Consider the following 10,370-nt stretch of genomic DNA (forward strand, 5'->3'; position numbering starts at 1 on the left):
GAGGCTGGGAGATCATTTGAACTTGGGAGTTCTGAGGTTTTGTTGTTCAGTTGAGTCCAACTCTTCATGACCCCATTTGGAGTTTTCTTGGCAAAGACACTGGAGTGGTTTGCCATTTCCTTCTCCAGTTCATTTTACAGATGAGGAAACTTGAGGCAAACAGGGTTACTCAGATAGTAAGTGGCTGAGGCCAGATTTGAACTCAGGAAGATGAATCTTCCTGACTCCAGGCCTGGCACTCTATGCACTGTACCACCTAGATGCCCAGTTCTGAGGTACATTAAGGCTAACGTAGATCAGGTATCCCCATTAAGTCTGGCACCAATATGAAAAGTCCCCATGCCCAGGAGTAGTGAACTGACCAAGGTTGGAAATGGATCATATGCAAGTGTCTGTACCAATCAAGAGCAGTAGGATTGGGCCTAAGTGTGACTGCTATAATTCTAGCCTGAGCAAGATAGGGAAAAAATAATTATTATAAAATATTGTTTATGTCTAATGGGCAATTCTGCAAATAATTATGACTCTCCACTGTTCCTTTGTAAGTCTTGCTGCTTTAGAGAAGGAAATTCAACCATCTGCTGCCAAATGGGTTTTTTAAAGGAGTTGGAAGGAAATATAGCCTTGATGTTGCTATAGTTACTTATTGTCAAATTTCATAACTTTACAATAAAATATTTTAAAAGTATATTTAAGAGATGGGAACACGAAAGAGCAACCTACAGGAGAATATGGTACCTAAAACAGTTCTTCTGCTTTAAAGCCCCATGAGGCACATTTCCTATATATTTCAATAAATACTATAACACACATATCCATGCATGCAAGCAAAAGACAAAATAATCCCATAAGACTTTGAAGAAAATCTCTTGTTAGTAACCTTCCATATATCTCAATGAACAGGATAAGAGCTGAGATCCTGCTCAAGCTAGGTTCCTTTACAAGGTAAAATCACAAGGTGGGAATTTAGGATGTGGTTCAGCTCAACTTAATCAAGAGTAAACTATTTTAAGAATAGGAATGCAAGGACACTGAAATTCTGACATTACTAGAATCATTTAAGGGAGAGGCAGGAAACACTACATTTGGTATTAACAGTTTTCAGTCACATCAACAATTTTTCTGTTACATATGTATACCAGTAACTGCATTTCCAAGTGGTCTTTATTAAATTAACTTATATGGAAGAAAACTCTGTGTTCTGTATTTTGGGCATAAAACTGAAAGAAACAATTTTTAAAATTTAAATTATTCTAGTCTATGTATTTCTTCTTAGAGAAAGAGGACCAAACCTTATTCAGACTTTTTTTAAAGTTCATAGTCCAGGGGGCAGCTAGGTGGCACAGTGGATAGAGCACTGGCCCTGGAGTCAGGAGTACCTGAGTTCAAATCCGACCTCAGACACTTAACACTTACTAGCTGTGTGACCCTGGGCAAGTCACTTAACCCCAATTGCCCTGCAAAAAAAAAAAAAGAAAAACATGGAAAGACTTGCATGAAATAATGAAGAGATAAGAAGAACCAAGTTGGATACAGTTACAGCAATATTGCTTGAAGAAAAACTAAACAACTAAACTATTCTGAGTATTATAAGTATTCAAACCAACTACAAAGGAACATGCTATACACCTCCAGAGGAAGAACAAATCAACAGAAGTATGCATTGTATAATTTTTCACATGTATATACATATATACCTGTCAAATGGTGTCCTTCTCTAGTTCAGAGTGGGGAGAGAGGGAGGGAGACAGTTTAGAAACTAAAATATAACAAAAAAGAAAGTGTTTTGGTTTTTTTAAAGTCAATGGTTCCAGTTATACAGCCAATTGAAAAAGGCTCCTCCCAACCACGTGGTAGGCCAACCAAAACCAGTTACAGCATGTCCATGCATTCTCCAAGTCAATGTGATTCTCCTGGAAGCAGCTCCCTAATGTTCTCCATATGAGGATACCATCTTCACAAGCTGATCCACACATGCTCTATCTCCCCATTACACCTCATTTGTTTTCTCCTTCTTGTTATATTAGCCCTTCCTCTTTTGGGACTTAGAACCTCTTCTTCCCTATTGGAGGAAGGGGACTAATAGATATTAGGGCACATGACAAACAGGTCAAAAAAATATACATAAATACTTTAGGAATAAACACATCATTTTACCAAGCAATAGTAAAGATATACACCATTGGATTTTACATTGTTTCTGTAAAATTTACATTTTTATTAAATACTGTAACTTAAGGTGGTTTAACTCCAGATTAAATGAATGACTAAAATCCAAGAGTTAAATCAAAAGGCCCTTATGGATAATATATACATGAATTTATCTAATAATATGTCGATAAAATAATGTTAAACAAATGTCAGAGTCCTGTGCATTTGTTTGTGGAAACAGGAGTTTATGATGGCAATTCAGGACTGGGTCATTGTCACCAGAAACTACAAAAAGGTTATCCTGGGGCAGTTAGGTGGCTCAGTGGATCGAGCACTGGCCCTGGAGTCAGGAGTACCTGAGTTCAAATATGACCTCAGACACTTAACCCTTACTAGCTGTGTGACCTTGGGCAAGTCACTTAACCCCAATTGCCTCACTTAAAAAAAAAAAAAAAGGTTATCCTAAGGAGTCCAGACTTATCCATTAATGTAGATTATGCAAGGAAACAGCACAAATACAGAACTCAAAATATCCTGAAGAACTCAGCCAATAAGTTGTACCAGAAACAAACCATTATCACAGAGAGAACCATTACCCAACTGTAATACTGATTCATACAAACCATCTATTAAATACTCATCATCTCTAAGCTATATGTTGCATTTGGAAGTGAATTTGGTAGGGTGTTGTGATGAATAAAAAGTCTAAGAGAGTTTCTGGGTAATTTATTAATTAGGCTAGTAAATAATAAATTGATGGCCAGTGGTTTTTTTAACCAAAGATGAATCATTGAGATCATCGGATGTTTAAATACCTTTGGAAAAGTGGGTGTCCCCAGCAGGCAGAAATTAACCCTGACTGGTTGGGGTTCAAAGAGGGGGTAGACACATTAATGATGAGGTGGGCTAATAGTCTTCAGTTCCTCTGGCTGAGAATATGATCAAGGTAAGTGATCATGAGACCTGCCCACTCAAGTTGAACAATGGGGAATTTCAAGATCATGACTCTAATGCTTCTTAGGGCCATAATTCACCTAGATTAGATTCACTTTAATCAAAAATAAACTCTCCCAGAAGGGTGGGGGTTCCAAAAGAATGTTCCCCGAGGGTTAGACCAATCTCATCATCAGCCCTGTCCTTCACAAGGACTGGGCTTTAAATGAGGAATGAGTCCTTTAGCACCTTACTGTCTCATCTCCAGGATCAAATGTAAAATCCTCTATTTGTCATTCAAAGTTTGTCATAACGTGGGCGGCTAGCCTACTCACAGTTTACTACTGACACTGGCCTCCTAGTGGCTGCTCCAACAAGAAACTCTACCCTTTCCATGAATTTTCATTTTCAGAACTGGAATTCTCTCCCTTCTCAAATCTGGGACTTTACCTGAGTGCCTTTCCTGATCCCACTTAATTATAGTCCCTTCCTTCCCAAAATTCCACTTTTAAGAAAAGTTCCTCCGCCCCAACCAAGAAAACGCTTGGAGAATGCGGGCATCGATCCCGCTACCTCTCGCATGCTAAGCGAGCGCTCTACCATTTGAGCTAATTCCCCTCCCCGAAAAACTTTGAAACCGACTCAAACTCACTGCTGCCCAGCAGGGGCGGTTTGCTGAGTGAAACCACCAGCACATTTCAGATGCATTCTTGCTGACTCATTCTCACTGGCTGACTCACAGCTGGCTAATCTGTGTGACCACTGCGGGAGGGGAGGGAGAAAGGGAGGAAAAAGAGTTAGAAGGAGGAAGAAATAAGGGAGTAAAGGAAAGGGAGGGGAGGAAGGAGAAAAAAGGAATGGAGTGCAGGGGGGTGGAAAGGGGGAGAAGAGGATGGGCAATGGGGTGGGGATGGAAAGGGAGGAGAAGCAGGGCTGAGACTTGTATTTTTCACATTTTCTCCCTTCCCCTCTACATCCTTACCAAGGGCAGACTATGTGATTCTGCTCATTAAATTATCAAGGTGTAAAATTACCAGGTCACATTCTAGTTCCCTCCTAACCCCCTTTCAAGGATCTCATATATTGGGACTTGAACAAGGTCATAGAGACAGTATTTTTCAGAAGCCCGACCAGAACAGAAGTCTTTGAGGCTCTCAGGACAGCCTCTATCTCAGGAAATGTTGTTTGTTCTTTGTTCTCAAAGAGGACCATGACATCAGGGTGATGTCATAACTTGTAGTGAATTGAAGTGAGAGAAGACTGTGCAAAGTGACTGGAGGAGTGGAAATGGCCCCACATGTTTTTGAGAAAATTGGACTTGCCCAGGGTCACACAGTTAATAAATGTCTGAGGTGAGATTTGTACTCAGGTCTTTACTCCAAGGCCAGTGCTCTATTCACTGCACCACCCATGCCACCAATACCACTACCTATTTTAATACCAAAGAACTGGAGAGCAAAAAGGAAAATCCTGGAGAACTCAGGAATAAGCCCCCCCCACACACACACACCCCTCTCACATGTTAAATGAGCACTCTACCATCTCGATTAATAATTCCTCTTCTTGGGGCAGCTAGGTGGCACAGTGAATAGAGCACTGGCCCTGGATTCAGGAGGACCTGAGTTCAAATGCAGTCTCAGACACTTGACACTTACCAGCTGTGTGACCCTGAGCAAGTCACTTAACCCCAAGTGCCTCACTAAAAATAATAATTCCCCTTCTTGAAAAGGTGGAGAAACAACAGAAAACTCACAGTTTTACTGGCCCCCACCAGGGTTTATTTACTACTCCGGAGGACAGGCTATGCCTTTAATTGTTAGTCACTTTTCTGCTGTAGCTATTTTTCACTTTGTATAACTAGCTGGTCCTTCTTCAGGCTTGGGACACTTTTTCACTCATTCACTCAATTGACCAACAAGCATTTCTGAAGCACCTATTATGTTCCAGGCCCTGTGTTGGGCTTCAGAGACAAACACAAAAATTAAGCTCCTTAACAAAGACTTGATCAAGCATTGAATTCACAAACCTTACATGAAAATTAGACTCATTATGTCAAAGCCATAACTCATACTAAATGCTTAACAAACATTTATTGAATCAGGTGACAAATGTGCCCCTCTCTCTACCTAGTAATCTTATACCCTAATACATAATAATACCTGAGTACATGCCCAAGAACAAGCAACACAGGAATTAAATAAGCAGATAAATAACAAACATTTAAATCTACAAAGGTGGGAAGTCTGGGAATTCAAAGGAATTATGTGTAATTTAAGATTTTAAATGTGGATTCTAATCTGTTCCCCCCAGTTTTGGGGGAAACTGACTAAAATCACTGATAAAACGAGTTTAGGTTTTTAAGGGTTTATTGAAAAATAGAAAGAAAAAGATTGAGAACAGAATTCCAACAGCCTGGCATTCCTATCTTTCCTCAAATTTCCTGTGAAGTCCTCTGCCGCCACCACCACCATCAAGTCAGGAACCCAAAAGAGCTAGAGCTCTCCGGGCAGGCTCTCTCTCCTCCTTCCTGTCTCCTCCCAGAAAATAGGAGGCTCCTCAAGTTGATTGACTGGTAGCCTTGATAGACAGCACCCATGAACAAACGTCATTTACTGACGCCAAGGAAAAGCCACATGGCCTTGCCCTCTGAGGCATTCTCCTCATGGCAGAGCTTTCCCACAGCAAGTCTCAGTAGGTGGCATCATTCCAATCATTACAATTACATATTTCAATGGAGGGGCAGACGGAGAATTCACTAAATTGCTTTCATTTTGTGAAAGAAGGCTTTATGGAAGAGGTGAAATCTCAAACATGGTTTAAATAAGTGAAAGCAAAAGGATTGATGAGTTCTATTCAGTGAAGCCAGCCAGAAGTCAACCTCAGAGGTTGATTGAAAAGATTTAGAGTAGAAGGGTATAAACCAACTCCTTCATTTTACACATAAGTTTTCTTAAACTGAGGCATAGAGATATTTAAATGGTTTTCCTAATGTCTCAAAAATAGTAAATCAGAGAACTAGATTTCAGACTCATTCTTCTGACTCCAAATCCAGCGTTCTTTTCATTACATTATTCCTCAAATTCTTTATCAATGTAAGCCCACTTCCACTCCCAGCTCTGAAGGCTCCAAAAGATGGGTCCCTGAGCAAGCAGCCTCTTTGTCCACATCAGTGGCTACTCCACTCCAGGGAGCTTGTTCTTTGAGGCTGTCACAGATTTCTTTTTCTTTCTTTTCTTTTCTTTTTTTTTTTTTGGTGAGGCAATTGGGGTTAAGTGACTTGCCCAGAGTCACACAGCTAGTAAGTATTAAGTGTCTGAGGCCAGATTTGAGATTTGAACTCAGGTCCTCCTGACTCCAGGGCTGGTGCTCTATCCACTGCACCACCTAGCTGCTCCTGTCACAGATTTCTTGATCCTGGGATCCTTGAAAGAAGTTTGCATGCCTGTAGTAGAAAAAGCCTGGCATTTTCCAATAAAGAAACCTGGGCTTAAGTACTGACTTAAGGTGACCTGTAAACTTCAGCAAATCACCTCCCTATGCATCAATTTCCTCATTTATAAAACAAGGTGACTAAATGATTTCTGAGGTCCATTCCAATTCTGTGATTATACAGGATGTCCCAAAAGTCTTGGTTCTTAGTGTGGTTTAAGTTTTGTACTGTTGATGGTTTTTTAGTGTTTTCTTTTGGTTTTTTGCAGGGCAATGAGGGTTAAGTGACTTACCCAGGGTCACACAGCTAGTAAGTGTCAAGTGTCTGAGACTGGGTTTGAACTCAGGTCCTCCTAAATGCAGGGCCAGTGCTTTACCACTGCACCATCTAGCTGCCCTCCCCCACCCTGTTTTGTTTTGTTTTGTTTTTACTAGCTAAAGGTTACTAGCAAAACTCTACTAAGGTTTTTGGGATGACCTGTATGTCACTCAAGTGAATATTTAAGTAATATTTATTGAGAGATGACTCCTTAAGACAATTGCATTGATAAAGAAGGGGGCAATTCAAGATGTGAATGAAAAGGTACCACTCTAGTTCAGGTCTTCATCAATTCTTGTCTGGACTATTGCAACAGCCTTCAAAATGAATCTCCCTGCCTCAAGGCTTTCTCTTTTCCAATTCATCCTTCACACAGCTGCCAGTGATATTCCTAAAACACAAGTTGGACCCAGTCACTCCCTTGCCCAATAAATACCAGTGATTCCCTATTGCCTCTAGGATCAAATACAAACTATATCAGTTATTATTCAGCATTTAAAGGAGCTCTTTACAACATGTCTCCAGCATGTCCTTCCAGGTTTATTACACATTACTCCCCTTCACACAATGCGGTCCAGTCAAATAGACATTCTAGTATTTCTTATAGTCATTCCATCTTCCTTCTCCATACCTTTTCACATATGGTCCCCATGCCTATGTATCAAGATTTACTCTCCCAATCAACATGTTTGCTAGCAGGGTCAGGTTCCCTGAGCACAGCTTGCTAAGATCTACCTTTCGGGGGCAGCTAGGTGGCACAGTGAATAAAGCACTGGCCTTGGATTCAGGAGGACCTGAGTTCAAATTTAGCCCCAGACACTTGATACTAACTGTGTGACCCTGGGCAAGTCACTTAACCCCCATTGCCTCACTAAAAAAAAAATACTCACCCTCTGGATGAACTCTGTGGCAGTTAAACCACAGAACAGGCTCAAACCAGCCCTAGGTGGTCCCTTGAGCTTGGGCAAACACCTGTAGGAACCACACCATGGTCATGAAACCCTGCTATGCACAGACTTTGTGTCACTAGACAAACTTGCCACACTGCTGCTGTTACACCTCACTGCTGCTATTATATCTTGCTGCTTGATTCTTCATCTTGTCACATCTATATGTTTCAAGGTTTAGCCTCAATGGCAATGCCTTTGGTTTCCTCAGTCCTAGACCAGACTCTGGCCTGCATATCTAGTTTTCCCTCCTCAATAGAATAAAGAAAGCTTTTTGCATATAACTTGTGTGAGCAATTCATTACTTTATTTTTCAGAATTAACAATATCTTCTTCCTTTTGTAGCCAAACTCCTTGAGAAGGTCAGCTACAATGGATGTCTCCAATTCCTTTCTACTTACTTTCTTGTTAACTCTTTGCAGTCTGGCTTTCAACTTCATCATTCAACTGAAAATACTCCTTCTAAAGTTACCAATATGGGGGCAGCTAGGTGGCACAGTGGATAGAGCACTGGCCCTGGATTCAGGAGGACCTGAGTTCTAATGCAGCCTCAGACACTTGACACTAGCTGTGTGACCCTGGGCAAGTCACTTAATCCCTACTGCCTTGCAAAAAAAAAAAAAACGACAACCTAAAGTTACCAATAATCTCTTAAGTGCCAATTCTAATGGCCTGCTTGGAAAAAACCCAAAAAACTAATAGCTTTTTCTCAATCCTCAATCTACTTGAACCCTGCAGCCTCTGACAATATCAATAACCCCCCATTATCCTTGATACTCTATCCTCTCTAGGTTTTCCTGACTGTAATCCATTCTACTTCACCTATCTGTATAAGCATCCTGGTCAGACTTCTGAACCTATTATTTCTTCCTAGTTTCCTTTTCTGAATCTTCATCCGGGTCACATTTGCTAAGGGTAGGTGTTCACCAAGGCCCTGTCCTGAGCCCTCTTCTCTTCTCCCTCTATACCATTTCACTTGATGATCTCAATAGCTCTCATATATTCAATTATCATCTCTTTGCTGATGACTCTCAAATCTACTTATCCAGCCCTAACCTCCGAACTCAAATATTCAGCTGCTTATTGGATATCTCGAATTGGAAGTCTCATAGACATCTAAAACTCAACATGTCAAAAACAACTCATTAGTTTTCCCTTCAAGCCCTCTCTTTCTATCTTTCCTGTTACCATCAAAAGCACCATCATTCTCCTAGCCTCAAAACCTTGACTCCTTATTCTCTCTTACCCCCAATAACCAATCTGTTGCCCAGTCTGCCACCCTCATTCCCTCATAGCTGGTATATTGTAATAGCCTTATGTTTGGTCTCCCTACTTCAAGTCTCTCCCCACTCCAGTTCATCCCCTACTCAAATGTCTAAATGATCTTTCTATAGCACAGGTCTGACCATGTCAATCCACCAACCACCATTCAATAAACTCCATTTCCTTTCTTATCACCTCCAGCATGAAATATAAAATGTTCTAGCATTCAAAGCTCTTCATAACTTGGTCCTCCTAACTTTCCAGTCTTATAACTTACTTCCCCTACCCCAGACTCTATAGTCTAATGACACTGGATTTCTTAATGTTCCTCAAAGAAGCCACTTCGGGGTAGCTAGGTGGCACAGTGGATAGAGCACCGGCCCTGGAGTCAGGAGGACCTGAGTTCAAATCCGGCCTCAGACACTTAACACTTACTAGCTGTGTGACCCTAGGCTAGTCACTTAACCCCACTTGCCTCACCAAAAAAACCCCCCAAAAAAACAAACAAAAAAACCCCCAGATACTTCATCTTCTGACTATGCATTTTCATTTCCATACCTGGAATTCTCTCACTCCTCATCTCTGTTTCCTGACTTCTCTGGCTTCTTCCAAGTCTTAACTAAAATCCCACATTACAGGAAGATTTTCCCAAATGCCTTGATACTAATAATACCTTCCCTCTGTTGGTTCTCTCTCTCTCTCTCTGTATACACACACTCAGATACACACACATATGTATGTATGCACAGCCATTTTGTTTGTACATGATTGTGCCTAGCATATAGTAGGGGCTTAATATGTGGTTGTTGCCTTAATTTGACTTGACTTTAATTCCCTTAGACTTTAAACTGCAAAGAATGTACTGATCTGCATTGGTGAGGAAAAGTCCTAATCAGGGATTTCCTATGTTGATGAAAACATATCTGCATCAGGAAAAAATATGCATTTTACACACAGGGATAGGGACTGCACCTATGATTTTGTTGGTATAGGGAATTCCCAGGTGAGGAAATTCTCTCTACCAATGCTGATTGGCACTTCTACTACTTTGTCTTAGAGAGTTGCTTAACATTTGAGAAGCTAAATGTCTTGCCCAAGATCACACATTCCAGGAAATATCACAGGCATGAACTCAGATATTCTTTACTTGAAAGCCAACCCCGGCTGTCTTAATTTTCAAAGTACTGTACTCATGTGTCCATGTTATATAGCTTCATTAGAATGCCAGGTCTTTGAGGAAAGAGCTATCATTTTGTGTTTGTACCTGCAGTCTACCACAGGACCTGCCACATAGCATGTGCTTCATAAATACCTGTTGATCAATGGAG

At 40.8% G+C, this 10,370-nt stretch overlaps 1 non-coding gene across 1 annotated transcript; it reads right to left on the reverse strand.

Annotated features, from left to right (window-relative positions):
• Positions 1–3,629: 3,629 nt before the first annotated feature.
• On the reverse strand, positions 3,630–3,702 carry TRNAA-AGC. The gene has a single exon. It is a non-coding gene; the product is annotated as a tRNA-Ala (tRNA).
• Positions 3,703–10,370: the final 6,668 nt, after the last annotated feature.

This window comes from Dromiciops gliroides, chromosome 1, assembly GCF_019393635.1.
Source record: "Dromiciops gliroides isolate mDroGli1 chromosome 1, mDroGli1.pri, whole genome shotgun sequence".
Lineage (NCBI taxonomy): Eukaryota > Metazoa > Chordata > Mammalia > Microbiotheria > Microbiotheriidae > Dromiciops > Dromiciops gliroides.